The sequence below is a fragment of the Schistocerca cancellata genome, chromosome 3 (assembly GCF_023864275.1).
Source record: "Schistocerca cancellata isolate TAMUIC-IGC-003103 chromosome 3, iqSchCanc2.1, whole genome shotgun sequence".
NCBI classification, from domain to species: Eukaryota; Metazoa; Arthropoda; class Insecta; order Orthoptera; family Acrididae; genus Schistocerca; species Schistocerca cancellata.
The window spans coordinates 444,538,521-444,553,880 of NC_064628.1; the positions used below are offsets into that span (position 1 = coordinate 444,538,521).

The following is a 15,360-nucleotide window of genomic DNA, read 5'->3' on the forward strand; positions in this document are numbered from 1 at the left end:
ACTGGTAGATGGAATGAAAGTTGTTCACTGGTTATTGACAAATCATTTGATTTTATTTCATGGAAGACCGACATGTTTATGAAGACCATGAAGTCTTGGACAATGTAAGGACATGCAGCCCTTTTCTTTAGTCATAACTAACAGCAAAGCGTGAGACTTGGTGGCTGTCCAGCTCTATGAGTGACTCACGCATTATGAAAAAGAATTAGTTATAGTATGGTCTTAATTAGCAATCTCTTCCATCCATACTACTCCATTTTCGATTGTTCCAGAGGGTTTTCAAAATTTTCACTTCATGCTTGTCCATATCATAGTGATTAACATCACTGTGAGATACTCAATGAATCAATTACAGCTGAACCAGAGGGTTTTCAAGGGGGTCTGTTTCATTCAACAGCCATCCTTTATATCATTTTCGAAATATTTATTTATGAAACTTTATTCGGTTATCACTGAATATCTGTGTTAGCACCAGGCAGTAGAGCACTGTTACAATTTAATTGGTAATAAAATCACACAGGGATAATTATTACGAACGTTGTGAGTAGGTGCAACGATCACAATGCTGTTTGGTCTGGGCAATGTATATTCTGTGAGCTAGGTCCAGTGGTACCTGCGGTGGAAAGGCAGGGCAGCAGTAGCCGGCCTGCTGTCAGACCTTGCGCAGAGTATGGCTTAAGTCGATTCACAGAAAGTAGGAACGCTTAGCCACGAGATACATATGTGGCCGCTGGGCCAGCGACTCTCTAGCGCCAGCAGCTAGCACAGCTGCAGGAAGCTTCAAAGGACGAGCATTGGACACGATGGGTGACCCACCGTGGCTGGCACCTGAGGAAAGCGACCATGGGCCATGGGAGCAAAGCGTCAGGTTCTATTGCAAACTAAAGCGGCGGTGACTTGCGCCTGCATATACTTTTTTTTTTCGTACGGCTGCGTTTGCGCTGTAGATACGTGATTCAAAGTTAATTCGTCAGACGCCTTGTGCCACAGGTGTACTGAACAGGAACTTGCATCAAAGTTCAGGCTGCGATTCCCACTAGTTGAGTTTTATGCATAGAAAGTGAACCGGAATTTTACAGAAACGGAATAATTCTGCCATTGGTATAGCATTCGGTTGCGACGCCTAGCCTCGTTTTGCATGGCAGTAGGAACAGAGTTCTGACTATAATAGTCTAGGTACGAGGACGGAACTCTGGCTCCGCCCTTCGTATTCGGGTTGCAGATGCAGAACTGTTTGATTCTGGGCAGACCTGCAGCCCTTCGAGAAGCTGTCGTCTGACGCTGTCCCCATGTAGCATAGCTAAGATCATTGGTGCCCTGCCACCAGATGTTGAAGATCGCGATATTTCAGTAAATTCAGGAATAGTTCGTCGTGTGGGATCTGTAGGCTCATCTCTTTGAATATTAGCCCTATTTGATTTAGGTCAGATTAGTTAGCCATTTTCATAATTATTGTTTTGCCTTATTGCATTTGCCAATTTGATATGTTAGTTTCCTGCAAAATCGCTGCCGGCTTTTCTACTGCTTTATATTTTTGTCAAACCTTAATTTCAATGAAGGTTGTGACATTTTAGCTTACTAAATCATCTTGTGATACCAGTAATCAGTATTGTTATTCCACGTACTTTATTTTGGAAGAGTTTTTATAGATTCTGTTCTTGATATCCGTATAATCGTGGAAGAGCTCAGCCACTCGACTGATCAGGACCGAATACTGGATGTGTTGTTTTGCCCAAATACAATAGTGAGTTTTTGTTTTGTGTCAGCCCGTTCATAGGATGTATTCTGGTTAGCAGGGAGTGCAATTAAATCGCTCACGCGACTATTGAGAGACAGTACTGTCCACAGTGATGAGGTGTTGGCAAGACTAGTCTTGCACTGTTCAGTGTTCGAAGGCATCAGTTTGAGCCACCTACGTGGATCGTTTTAAGGCGGAGTAATGCTTAATAGCACAGCTGAGACAAATATTTCATTTTTAAAACCAAGACACCTTTTTGAAACTTATTTGGAAATATAATTTAACAAATCTCAACGGGGTAGGTTGAATCTGTAATACATATCACCAAGAGAGAGGCTCCTACGAGTATCAAGCTAAGGATGTGACACGTGGGAACTGTGACAAGTTTAGAGGCTGTTAATCAATGGAATGGATATAACAGGCAACAACCACTGCATATATAAATACGTCAATGAGTACGAGCACCTAACGAGCAACAACAACTTGGCACACTAATAGGCTGGAATTTTCAGATCCTTGTAAACAATGTATCCGTAGACAAATATAGGGGACCACAGTGTTATATGGTAACCGACTATATGGATAAAGCTGGAATACGTCAGATTGATAGGAACATAAGTAAGCTGCAACTAGTTTTCCTGATAATACATAAAATGACAGAAGTACCTGTACTGAAAATACTTGTACCACAATTAGGCTAAAAACCGATCTTACTGATCTCTGTTTTCGAAAGGAGAACATAAATCACTAAAAGAGTAGTGTGTATGATATAAAAAGAAAACAGTTACACAGTTGTGAATCAGCAGAGATCATAATATATGAGAGCAAGCCAACTGAGGCGTATTTCACATTCTTATTGTACTATAACATGGACGGAAAACATGTAACAATCATCCTCTGCGCCATAAGAGCCTATATTCCTTGTAAAATGAGTTAAATAGCTTTATACAAGAAAAAAAAATCTCTAAAATTGCAAGAAAAGCTCTGTTACGGCTCTAAGACGTATTTTTTAATTTTTGAATTGTAAAATTTAATGAGTGTGGCATGTATGGGCACGTACTTGCGTATCCACTACTTTCGTTGTAACGACACACACTATTCTCTTGTGATCTGGTTCTACATATACATATATACACAGAGTAAATTAATTCAGTTTTTGTAAGAGAATATTATATTAAACCAGCGATGGGCAAATGTAGTGCGATGGTCAAATGTAGTATCGATTGTGTAGTAGCGTCGCTGCTCAACAGCGATCGCTGATTCACGGTGCTATGGGTAGTGTGTTAGAGTAACTTTAGATCGAGTGATGTATGGAGGACTCTCAAATCTAAAGACGTGTTGTATCTGTTGCGTGCTGGATATATACTTGTTCGATAGGGTCAGTAATGTCCGCAACTCGTGATCTGGTGGCTAGCATTGCTACCGCTGAACCACGAGGACTCGAGTTCGATTCCCCGCTGGATTGGGGATTTTCTCTGCCTGGGGGCTGGGTGTTTGTGTTATCCTCTTCACTGCATCATCGTTCGTGGAAGTGGGTAGATGTGACTGTGTACTGATTGGGAATTTGTACGGACTCTGATGACCGTGCAGTTTGGCGCCCCACAAACCTATCACCATCATGTACGAGAAGTAATGATATTTTTATTTGCAAGATACTATGATGTTTGCTAACTGTAAATGGAATCTCAACGGAAGTTGGAAATAATAAAGGTAAAGAACGTAGTTTCGTTACTAATTCAATGCGTGTGATGATTGAGACAATATTAGCACCCACATCCCATGATTTTGAAAATCTAATTGTTAATATATTATCATTTACTTCAGTGTGTTAATTGTGAGCATTATTAATTTTCAAAGAGCCAAAATACAGATTTTAAGGTTAGTGCCATATTTTTACTTACCCCAAGTCAATGCCGGTTTCCCGAGCCATGTTAGTGTTGATTAGTTATTTTTCTCAAGAAGTTACTGTCTCAAACATATTCGATTTAATTAAAATGTATGCTTAGCAACAGCCGTGCACAATAGCTTTTCGCTGAGTATATAATTTAAACTGCTAACGGAGAGCAGTGCGAAGAGCGTTACCATTACCCAGATAAAGTTAAGAAATTGTATTATTTGATTAAGCACTGGGACCATTATTTTCAAGAACAAGTTGTGTTTTATTACCACGGCTAGTTTCAAATCAATAGTGTTGATCAGATTCAGTTTTTGTGCTACGTAAGTACATGCAGTTTTGGTTAGATTGAAGTTGTTGAGAGTTTACATTCTCGCAGATAAACTACGTTTATATTCTCGCAGTCAGAAAAGTTCATTACAGGGCGAAGAGCATAAGCGACGAGATAAAATACACGTTCACATTCGTTCCCATTCTAACAGCTGCGCTTCAGACTGCTGTCAGTTACGTAATTATAATCACGTGCATTTTTCAGTTGGCGAAAACTTTTTGCAGTTCTAAATTCTTTTTGGAATCTTTTGAAATAATATAGCCAGACATAAGCTCTGATCTTTGCTACTTAGTTAGTGTAGTTTGCAATTTTTCGCAGCGCATTTACTAATCTGTGTCAGTTATTCCTAACTGGTCAACGAAAAATTGTTCTTTATTTCTTCTTTGTATGTCTGTCCTTTGATTGTATTTGTGCATCATGCCGCGTAAAACGATTAATAGTACTACGCGTAGCTGAGTCAAGGACAATTCCGAAAATTCTAATTTGCCAAATAACACTGTTGCAATGAATATCAATTCCGACAATACTGCATTGATGACAGTACGTCACAAGAGAGTCAATAGAAGTGCATCTTCGACGCGAAACAGCCAAATTACCCTGAATTTTGCTTTACCTACCGATGTTGCAATTAATCACACGGCACATTCCATAAATGCGGAAGCCGCTGATACACATACTTCCCATGTACAAAATCTGCACTCTGTTCATTACCTTTAGAATCCAATCAAAATGACAATACTCAAGCCTCTACAGACATGTCAAATGCTGACACTGTTGAACAGTTTACGCAAAACACTTTAAAAACTTATGAAGGTGTTTCAACAAATCGTGGATGGCAATAAAAACCACAGCAGAAACAACACGAACAATTCACTCAAATTAGTGACGCAATGAACCAAGAGACGTAAAAAATCAGTGACAAAAACAAGAACTGACACACAGTATAGAACAACAGATTAACGAATGTTTTGAACATTAAGAAACGCAACTTAATGAACGCCTCTGTCAGCACATAGAGGCATGTAAGCAATATTAAGAGCAAATTACACTTGCAATCCGAGGTCAAAATGAGACCACTCGGCAACAAAACTAAAGATAGAACAGATACAAGAAACTCTCGTTCACGAGCAACACGAAATCAGCAAAAATGTAGTAGCTCACCCGAAAAATACATAGACAAGTGCTACAGTAAAGTTTTCTGTGATTTTAAATCCGTACAAGACATGAACACAGGCTTCAAAGCGCTTTTACAGAGCATATAGCACAAATAGGAAACCATTTGAGTCTACAACACGAAAAACAGCAAGATAGCAAACAAACAGTCACCAGTAGACTTGAACAATTAGAACTTGATTGTACCATACTCGTATCTGATATACGCAAACTTAACAAGTGCATAAAGGAAGTGCAGAAACAGATCGACGAAAATGGCATCAACAATACTGCTCAAATCATGACTTGTAGAAGAACTTGATGGCCTTTTCGAACTGAGTAGAAATTTTGAAAGTGATACCGATACTAAATCTTATTTCATTCAGTCTGAACAATTTCAGTCTAAGCACAGTGCTATTAATGAGTTGAAATCACATAGCAATGCACAGAATCGTAAAGTTATCAGTATGCATGATGAAATAGCAACGCTAAAATATCACACATTATACAATCAAGTACAGAGTAACCTCTAATATAATAAGGCAGAACAATTTGACGCGACACCGCTAGAGCACAATATTGACAGATTACGACATGTGGAAGTCTTAGATGCAGAACAACGTCCGCAAAACACACTTTTTCGTAGCAATGAACCGACGCAAAATTTCCGACACGATGGTTTCGATTACAAGCATTTCTTGTCAGTACATAAGTTCAAAGTATACCACAATATCAAAACAGATCTCCAGCTCCTAGACTGGGTACAACATTTCTCATTCTCGTTACCATCTAATTGGCCTATTACTCATAAACTGGAATTCATTTACAGTTTTTAGGAGCTTTAGCACGCCACCAGGATGCGCTCGTTGCAAGACAGAGCTACTCATTAGAAGAATTTCAAAATGCCTTTCTGTCAGCTTATTGATAGGAAACTACACAACGAAGAATTAAATATCAGTTAATTAGTTTAGCGTTCCTTGAAAGTTCTAGCTACCCAACCATTACACAATTTTTTGAACACATGGATCAACAAAATTAGGACCTTGCCGAGCCGTATAATCAATGAGCATTACCGCAACTACGCATCTCAGAATTGAACGTTCATTACGAGTCTCCCTGTTAACGGGACAACAAGAAGAAAGCATTCCTGCATTTTGCGGTCTTTTACAGTTTTTGGAAGTACAAAATTCTCAGTATTCCTTTGTCAATGAAAGTATCTCCCAAAATAGCAACAGTAACAACACGATATCGAAATTCATCAGGAAATTTTAATGACAGACGAAATGAGAGGTTTAGGAATGGAAACCACTTTCAGAACAATTTTCACAGACGTCAGAATTTTAATAATCAGTACTCACAAAACCCACAACAGTACCAACAGTTTGGCAGCAACAACCAGAACTTTCAAGAACTAATTCACCAACAAAAGCAGGAATTTGGAAATTCCGGACAACAATTTTCTCAGCAAAGTCAACCCAATTTCAATGGTTCGCTACAAACTTTCGTAAAGACGCAATAGCGTAGCAATAATACTACGCCTCAAGAAAATAATTGCGTGTATAGAAACCAGACACCTCATTTCATCCGAAATGTTTCGTATCAGACTAATTGTAGTAACAAACGAAGAGATCATAATTAGTATTATCAGCGTAATTATGGAAATAACTATTTCTTCAACAATCAAGGACAATTTCAACAACAAACTCGTCTGGTTCTGAATGAACCTGTCGTTCACACTTACACTTATTTTCATTGCAGTAGTGTACCAGACGATGTGGAGTACGACGTTGAACAAACAGTTACCAACACAGTAAGTGAAAGCCAAGCAAAAACTGATTCCGAACGCCGACAATTACATGATATTTTACTAGATCATTCACAAGTCATTGATAACATTCCAGGTACTATGACAGGTTCCTGATACGAATTTCAGGCAAACCTCACAATCCTATCGGATCTAAACATTATTCCATACCATTTATTTATGGAGAACAGGTCAAACAGGAACTTCAAGCCATGCTCGACCAAGGAATTATAGAACCAGCAGTTAGTTAGTACATAAGTCCACTACACATTGTTATTAAAACAAATGGATCATTATGCCTTGTTCTCGGTTCACGCCGGGTCAACGACGTTGTAGTAATGGAAAGTGATCGACCACAGACTTTAGACGAACATTTACAGAAAGTTCATGACACACATGTTTATTCAACAATAGATCTAAAATAGGGTATTTGGCAGATTGAACTTCACCACAACTGTAGAAAATACACGGTATTTCTCTGTTTTGGCAATTGCTATCAGCTTTGTAAACAACCATTTGATTTCACAATATCTTCTACTGCATTCATACGAGGTATGAACACAGTAATACCAGCTGAATTTAAAGTCAGAGTACCACGTATATTGATGGCGCATTTTAATTGTGGATCCACTTGGTCTGACCATAACAGTATTCTTAAAGCTCTACTTCACACATTTCTTCAGCGAGGCCCCACAGTTCATCTTAGTAAATTCCACTTTGTTAAAACTTCTATTAAATTTCTATATCATGTCATTTCTGCCGACGGCATAAGCGCCCGACCAAGAAAAACTTCAAGCTTTTCGAGATATTGCGATTCTTACTTAAAAAAAGCAACTTTGTACCTCCCTAGGACTCATCAACTTTTTTCGTCGCGTCATTCATTATTCTGCACTGGATACCCCGAGATTATGTCAGTTAGCAGGCAAAAATAGTGTCTGGACATTGGATAAACAAGCTCTTTCCGAATTTTTGAACTTAAGTACCCAGTCCTGAATGCACCGATACTGTCAGACCCTGATCCCACTAACAGCTTATCGATCACCACAGACAGTTCCAAAAGAGCCCTCATTTTCCAAGAGACAGAAGAAGATGGCAAAATAGTTGTTGAAAGCATTGCAATTGCGAGCAGCATTCTGTCTGCTGCAGAAGGCAACCATTCGATTACAGAGTTGGGTACCTTATCGGTAGGTTGGATCTCTACAAAAATTTAGACACTTTTCGTATGGAAGATGTACAACTGTTTATACTGACGACTGAGCTATTCAATTTCTACTTTTCGCAATATTTTCTCACGGCCGCCTTGGACGATGGAAGTTATATTTACAAGAATTTTACTTTACTGTAATCCTTATCTCCGGCTCTCAAAACGTAGCAGCTGATGCTTTGTCCCGCTCTCTTACTACCAGACAGCAAGACATTGCCACACATTTTTGCGAAACTAATTACAGTATTTTGTACATACAGCAAGTAGTGTTTGAAAATTTTGTCATCTCTTAAAGACATTTCCAAAGAACAGGATAAGGAAAGTATCTGGAAATATAAGCAGCTTTGGCATGGACCAATTCAACAATCAGACATCTACGTAGTACGTAACAATATTCTCTTTCGACTTACACATCTACACTGGGACAATTGGGTTTTATGCATACCTGAAGATTTAGTCAGCAAATTAATTTGGAACACGTACTTAAATTATGCACATTATGGTTCACAAAAGTGTTTCCTCACTCTCAGACAGAGTTGTTTTTTGTAAGTATGGTAAAATATATACGACGTGTACTAGCAACACGCAAGCTTTGTTGGCAAGCGAAATCATCGAAGACTTCTTATCTCGCTCCATTATATCCTATTATAGCCATTAAATTACGTCAAATGGCTGCCGTGGATATCTATGGACCAATTCCCAGAAGAAAAAGAGGATTTTCATACATTTTCTAGCAGTAGAACTGACTTCTAAATTTGTAACATTCACACCGTTACGTAAAGCTACAGCAAAAACTATTTCAGCAGCTTTTACAAAACATTTCTTACCGGTTGCTGGTCGTGTACAAAAAGTTATTTCTTATAATGGACCACAGTTCAAGTCAGCTATGTGGACACGTAATCTGAAAGCTAGAAAGATCCAATTACCAATGCTTCATCAAACCCATCAGAACGCATTATGAAGAAATTGGTAAGATTTGTCGTCTACACCGCCATGACAAACACACCTGCAGAAGTTAAGGAGTTTGTATTTATATCCACAAGTGTCATATTTGGTAATCTTAAAAGCATTTAAAAGCTCTTTCTATTTTCTCCTTATGCTACTGTCCTTCTCTAACTTATCCACTGAGATGGTCATGAAACACAGAGTTGTTTACTTGTCTGTAACAATATACAGTAAATATATGCAAGCTTCCTGATGTCGACGATATTACACTATAGATGAGAGAGCTTTAATGACACCATTCGTTGTTCTCACGATTACACCAGGCAGCGATTACACCTCTTATGAAGAGATGTGAACCAGTATCCATGGATCCTCGATTTCCAGACCATCCAGACGGTAACTTTACCTCAACCATGTTTTCATCCTTGCCTTTCTAACTCTTTACTTTATATTTTATACTTATAATATAGCTACACTGTGCTTTAAGTAACAATGCCTATGATAAGTCGTAACAATGTAAATTAGCGTTATAAGTGGACACTTGCTCTCATATATTAGTACACATAAGCACTGCATTTGTTAATAAGATTGTAAATACTTAATAATGTTTTTCTATAACTCTGTATTGTATAACTCAGGTTATAAAGTGCAAGTTGCTCAAAATATAGTGTTTTTTATAGTGCACATGAACACTATCATACGTGACTATTTGTAAATTCATGATCCCTAACCACAGATGTTAGATGGTTAAAGAAAATGCTTCACAAATTAACCATGTTCCTTTTATGCTATTCAAACAATCAGATGCTCACAAAGATTTGTATGGCCAGTTGCCATAATTACTATGCCAAATTCTTCAGAAGGAGGCAGCAGGGTTATGAAAGTTATATACAGAGGGTAAATTAATACAAGTTTTATAAGAAAATATTATGTTGAACAGGAGATGGTCAAACGTAGTATCGATTGTGTAATAGCGTCGCTGCACAACAGCGATCACTGATTCAAGGAGTTATGGGTAATGTGTTAGAGTAACTTTAGATCGAGAGATGTATGGAAAACTCTCAAGTATAAAGATGTTTGTACACTATGTGATCAAAAGTCTCCGGACACCCCCAAAATCGCACGTTTTTCATATTAGGTGCTGCCACCTGCTGCCAGGTACCCCACATCACGACCTCAGCAGTCATTAGACATTGCGAGAGAGTGGAATGGGGCGCTCTGCGCAAGTGTGTGTGTGTGTGTTTGAAGTTTACGGGCGCTAAACAGCGTGGTCATCAGCGCCCAAACGCATAAAAACAGGAACACATGCAGTGAAGGGACTAAGACAAACAGCGAACAAGGACAACGGCTAAAACACACAGACCTGACGCAGTTCCAAATCCTCACACACAGAGGCAAAACGAGAGGAGAAGGGACACACTAAAAAGGAAAGGAAACACAAGGAAAAGAGAACAGAAACCGAAGGGAAACAAGGAGGTAATCGTGACTGGCTGACCTCTTACCTAAAACCTGTGTGAGCCAGTCACCCAGCAGCACATTAAAACCCTCTCCCTAAAATCCGAGGCAACAAATTGGACAGGACACAAAACCGTAACACCTTAACTACAGTCGTTGCGTCATCTTGTAAAATAGAGGGCAAATCCGGTGGCAAGGAAACCACCGCCCTCTGCTCAGAGAATAAAAGACAGTCAAGTAGAATGTGGCGGACAGTAATCTGGACGCCACAAGAACTGCAGATTGGGGGGTCCTCCCGTCGGAGTAAAAAACCATGCGTTAAGGGACTGTGCCCGATGCGGAGGCGAGTGAGGAGAACCTCATCCCGCCTGCATGACTGGTAGGACGTACGCCATGGCCGCGTGGTAGCCTTGACCAGACGCAGCTTATTGTCACCGACTGCCAGCCACTCCTCTTCCCACTGACGCATAACACGAAAACGCAGGAGGGAGGTAACAGCATGGAGGGGGACGGCACATTCAACAACGTGAGGGAGGGAACATGCATCTTTGGCAGCCACATCCGCCAGTTCGTTTCCCCTAATACCCACGTGCCCCGGCACCCAGCAGAAGGACACCTCCTTCCCCTGCCGTTGCAGGTGGAGGAGGGCATCATGGATGTTCTGGACGACCGTATCCGCTGGGTACAAGTGTTGCATGGCCTGAAGGGCACTCAGGGAGTCAGAACAGATGAGGAATTTAAGATTGGGAACACACCTCATCTGCTCCAATGCCTGCAAGATCGAAAACAACTCGGCATCAAAGATGGTAAACGCCGCAGGAAGCCGTAACTTGACGACTCGATCAGGGAAAACAACAGCACAACCAACAGAGTCCCCCTGTTTAGAGCCATCCGTAAATACTGGTACATGGTCGGGATGCTGGTTTAAAATATCATAAAATAAGGAGATAAAAACAAACGCAGGAGTGCAACTCCTCCGGTACTCCGACAAATCTAAAAGGACGCTGGGCCTCTGGAGCAAACAGGGAGGCAGGCGAGTAAAACCTTGTCGTTGGGGGGCCACACGCTCCACACCAAGGGACTCAAGCAAATGCTTGGCACCAATCCCAAATGGTCTCGTTGCCCTGGGACGACTGGAAAAGAGACGTTCCATAGGCGGTCGGGCAACGGTAGGATACGCAGGGGAGGTAGGACAGGCAAGGAATTGACACACCCGTCGCACCATGAGGAGTTTCCGCCGGATGGCGAGCGGCGGTTCCCTGCCTCAGCACACAGGCTGGGGATGGGACTGGTACGGAAGGCACCAGTGGCCAGCCTGAGACCCTCATGGTGTACTGCATCAAGAATCTTCAGATACGAAGGCCTTGCTGACCTATACACGGTGCAACCATAGTCAAGACGCGATCGGACGAAAGCCCTATAGAACTGCAGCAGACGCGCCCGATCTGCTCTCCAGGACCGATGGCTCAGACACTTCAAAATAATCAGTGCCTTCATGGCCCGCACCTTGAGGTCTTTAAGGTGAGGCAACCACGACAACTTGGAATCTAAAGTGAGGCCCAGGAACCGCACAGTGTCGCTAAAAGGAAGAATGGTGTCCCTCAGACGCAATTCAGGGGAGGTAAAAAGACGTCGAGAACGATTAAAATGAACACACACACATTTGTCTGCAGAAAAGGTAAAACCCGTCTTCGCAGTCCATGCCTCTAATCGCTGTATCGTAAGCTGCAACTGCCGACTAGCAGTGACAAGATTGGAGGAAGAACAGAAAACAGCAAAATCGTCCACAAACAAGGAGCATTGGACAGGACTCCGGATAGTGGACGTTATACTGTTAATGGCGACGGCAAAGAGGTTGACACTTAAAACGCTTCCCTGAGGAACACCATTCTCCTGCACATACAAATCAGATAGCACATTACCAACCCTATAACGAAAGAGGCGGTGGAAAAGAAAGGACCGAATGAAGATGGGGAGACGGCCACGAAAGCCCCACTCATGGAGTTGATGGAGGATATGGCGGCGCCAAGTAGTGTCATACGCCTTATGAATGTCAAAGAAGACACCAAGACAATGCTGGTTACATAGGAAGGCCTGCTGGATGGCCGCCTCAAGCAGGGTCAAGTTGTCGATAGTGGAACGACATCGCCGAAAGCCACACTGAGAGGGGCTAAGGAGCTGCCTGGTCTCGAGCAGCTAAACCAGGCGACGGTTGACCATGCGTTCCAACGTCTTCCCGACACAGCTCGTCAAAGCAATACTTCGATAACTGCTGGGATGCGTGCGGTCCTTCCGCGGTTTGAGGAGAGGAATCAAAATCGCCTCCCTCCACGAGTCAGGGTATGTGCCGGATAACCATATCATATTAAAACAATGCAGGAGAACTTCCTTGGCTGTCAGCAACAAGTGCTGCAGCATGCTGTACCGGATTTGATCATGACCAGGCGCAGTATCATGAGCCACAGACAGCGCCGAATCCAGTTCCCACATTGTGAAGGGGCAGTTGTAGTGTTCAGAATTTGGAGACCGGAAGTCCAAGTGACCCCTCTCGATGGCAGTTCGGTAGTGGCAGAAACCTGGATCACAGTTAATAGTGGCGGTAGATTCCGCAAAATGCATGGCCAGTGTCTGGGCAATGTCTCTCGGCTCCGTGAGGAGACATCCCTCATGCAGCAATGCCGTGACAGCTAGTTGGCTGCATTTCCCGGAAATCCTCCTGATGGCTTCCCATACTTTCGTAGAATTAGTGGAGCGGGAGATGGAGTTCAAGAACAATTGCCATGACCGTCGTTTGCTCTCTTTAATCACTCGCCGCGCTTTGGCCCTTGCCACCCGAAAGGCCGCAAGATGGGCAGCTGAGGGACGGCACTTGAAGCAGCGCAGAGCTGCACGGCGGGCTCGGATGGCGGAGCGGCACTCAGTGGTCCACCAGGGGACAGGACGCCTCTTGGGATTACCGGATGACCGTGGAATGGACAATTCAGCAGCATGGGAGATCACGGCTGTAACATGGTCTACCCATTCGTGGACGCTGGCACGGTGTTCCAAAGCAGCCAGTTGGCTGAAACATGTCCAGTCAGCACTGCAGAGGTGCCACCGAGGCGGCACTGATAATGCCACAGCCTCATCCAGGAGGCGAATCCAAAGGGGGAAGTGGTCACTAGAATGGAGGTCAGCAACAACCTCCCACAGAGCAGAATCCGCTAGCGCTGGAGAGCAAAAGGAAAGGTCAATAGCCGATGACGACCCGGAAGCAGTACAGAAATGAGTGGGAGCACCAGAGTTGAGGATGCACAGTTCTTCAGACAGCATGAGGCTTTCCAGAATGCGACCCCTGGGGCAAGTAGTCGGAGAGCCCCATAAGACATTATGAGCATTGAAGTCCCCCAGCAGAAGAAATGGGTGGGGGAGTTGGCTAATAAGGTCTGTGAGAGCCTCAGAGTCTATCACATCCTGAGGTGGTAAGTAGACTGAACAGACTGTGAGCCTCCGACCCACAAGAAGGTCAACTGCAACTGCTTGCAAGTCTGTAACGAGAGGGAGCTCAGATGAGGGGTGCATGTCACGGACAAAAACCGCAACACCACCCTTTGCCCTTTGCCCCGTCAGATCATCTTTCCGATATACGGTATAGCCCCGTAAAGAAGGAGCATCAGTGGCCCGAAAATGTGTCTCTTGGAGACATAAGCACAAAGGGCACTCTCGTACAAGGAGTTGTAATTCGGCCACATGCGTCCTGAACCCATTCAGGTTCCACTGCAATATGGGAGCCAGTGATTAGGGTGGCTCAACTTTCACCCTTCCTCTGTGCTTCGGAGGAGAGCCCGTACCCGCCGGAGATTTATTCCTGGGGCGAGAAGATCGCCCCCGGTCGACATCAATGTCCATCAGCTCCGATGACGACCCACGGGAGATGTCCGACAGTACGATGGCCTCGTCATCGGACCGACCCTGACTAGTCTCCTCAGGTGGCAAAACCTTCACCTTCGGCGTCTTTGTCTTGGAGGGCTTAGAATGCAGAGCCTTGTCTACAGGAGGAGCTTTACTCGCCGGGGCAGAAGGCGCCATAGGGGGAGAGGCAGGAAGTACCCCAATGTCAGCAACCACAGCCTTGTCCGACGTTGCAGGGAGAGCCGCAGGTTGCAAAACAACCGCAGCAGCACAGGTGCACTGGCAAACGCAGGTATTAGTGCTAACATTAGCAACCTCCGTTTGTGTAGCAACAGTGGCCATTGGTACCGGTTTCTTCAGAGCGGAAGCGAAAGATGTTGTAAACACTGGAGGTTGCATGGCCTTAAAGAGCTTCTTGGCCTCACCATAGGGGATGCGCTTAGATGTTTTAATCTCCTGTATCTTCTGTTCTTCGAGATAGATGGGGCAGACCCGGCTCCAGACAGGGTGACTCCCAGAGCAGTTCACGCACTTCACAGGCGATGAACAACATGGGCAGGCTGACCACATTTACCACAAGTGGCTATCCCATTGCAACCCAACGTAGTACGCCCAAAGCGCTGACATTTAAAACAGCGCATTGGGTTGGGGAAATATGGCCTTACTGGCAAACGTAAGAACCCCGCTTTAACATGCTCTGGGAGTCTCGGGCAACTGAACGTGAGAAAAAACGAGTCGGATTTGACTAGGTTCCCATCGACTCGTTTCATAATATGCTGCACGTCAACAATACCGTCATCAGCCCATTCAGATTTTAACTCATCTGTGGGGATATCCACCAAGTCCCTACATGTCACAACACCCTTACTATAGTTCAGAGTGGAGTGGAGCTCGGCCTCGATAGCATACTCTCCGAGACAGGTTGCTTTCCTAAGAGAAGCGACTT

General features: G+C 43.2%; 1 protein-coding gene across 7 annotated transcripts in view; it reads right to left on the reverse strand.

Annotated features, from left to right (window-relative positions):
- The window catches only part of LOC126175202 (cytochrome P450 4d2-like), a 160,743-nt gene that overhangs the window by 134,215 nt on the left and 11,168 nt on the right, over positions 1-15,360 (reverse strand). The window lies entirely within an intron of this gene.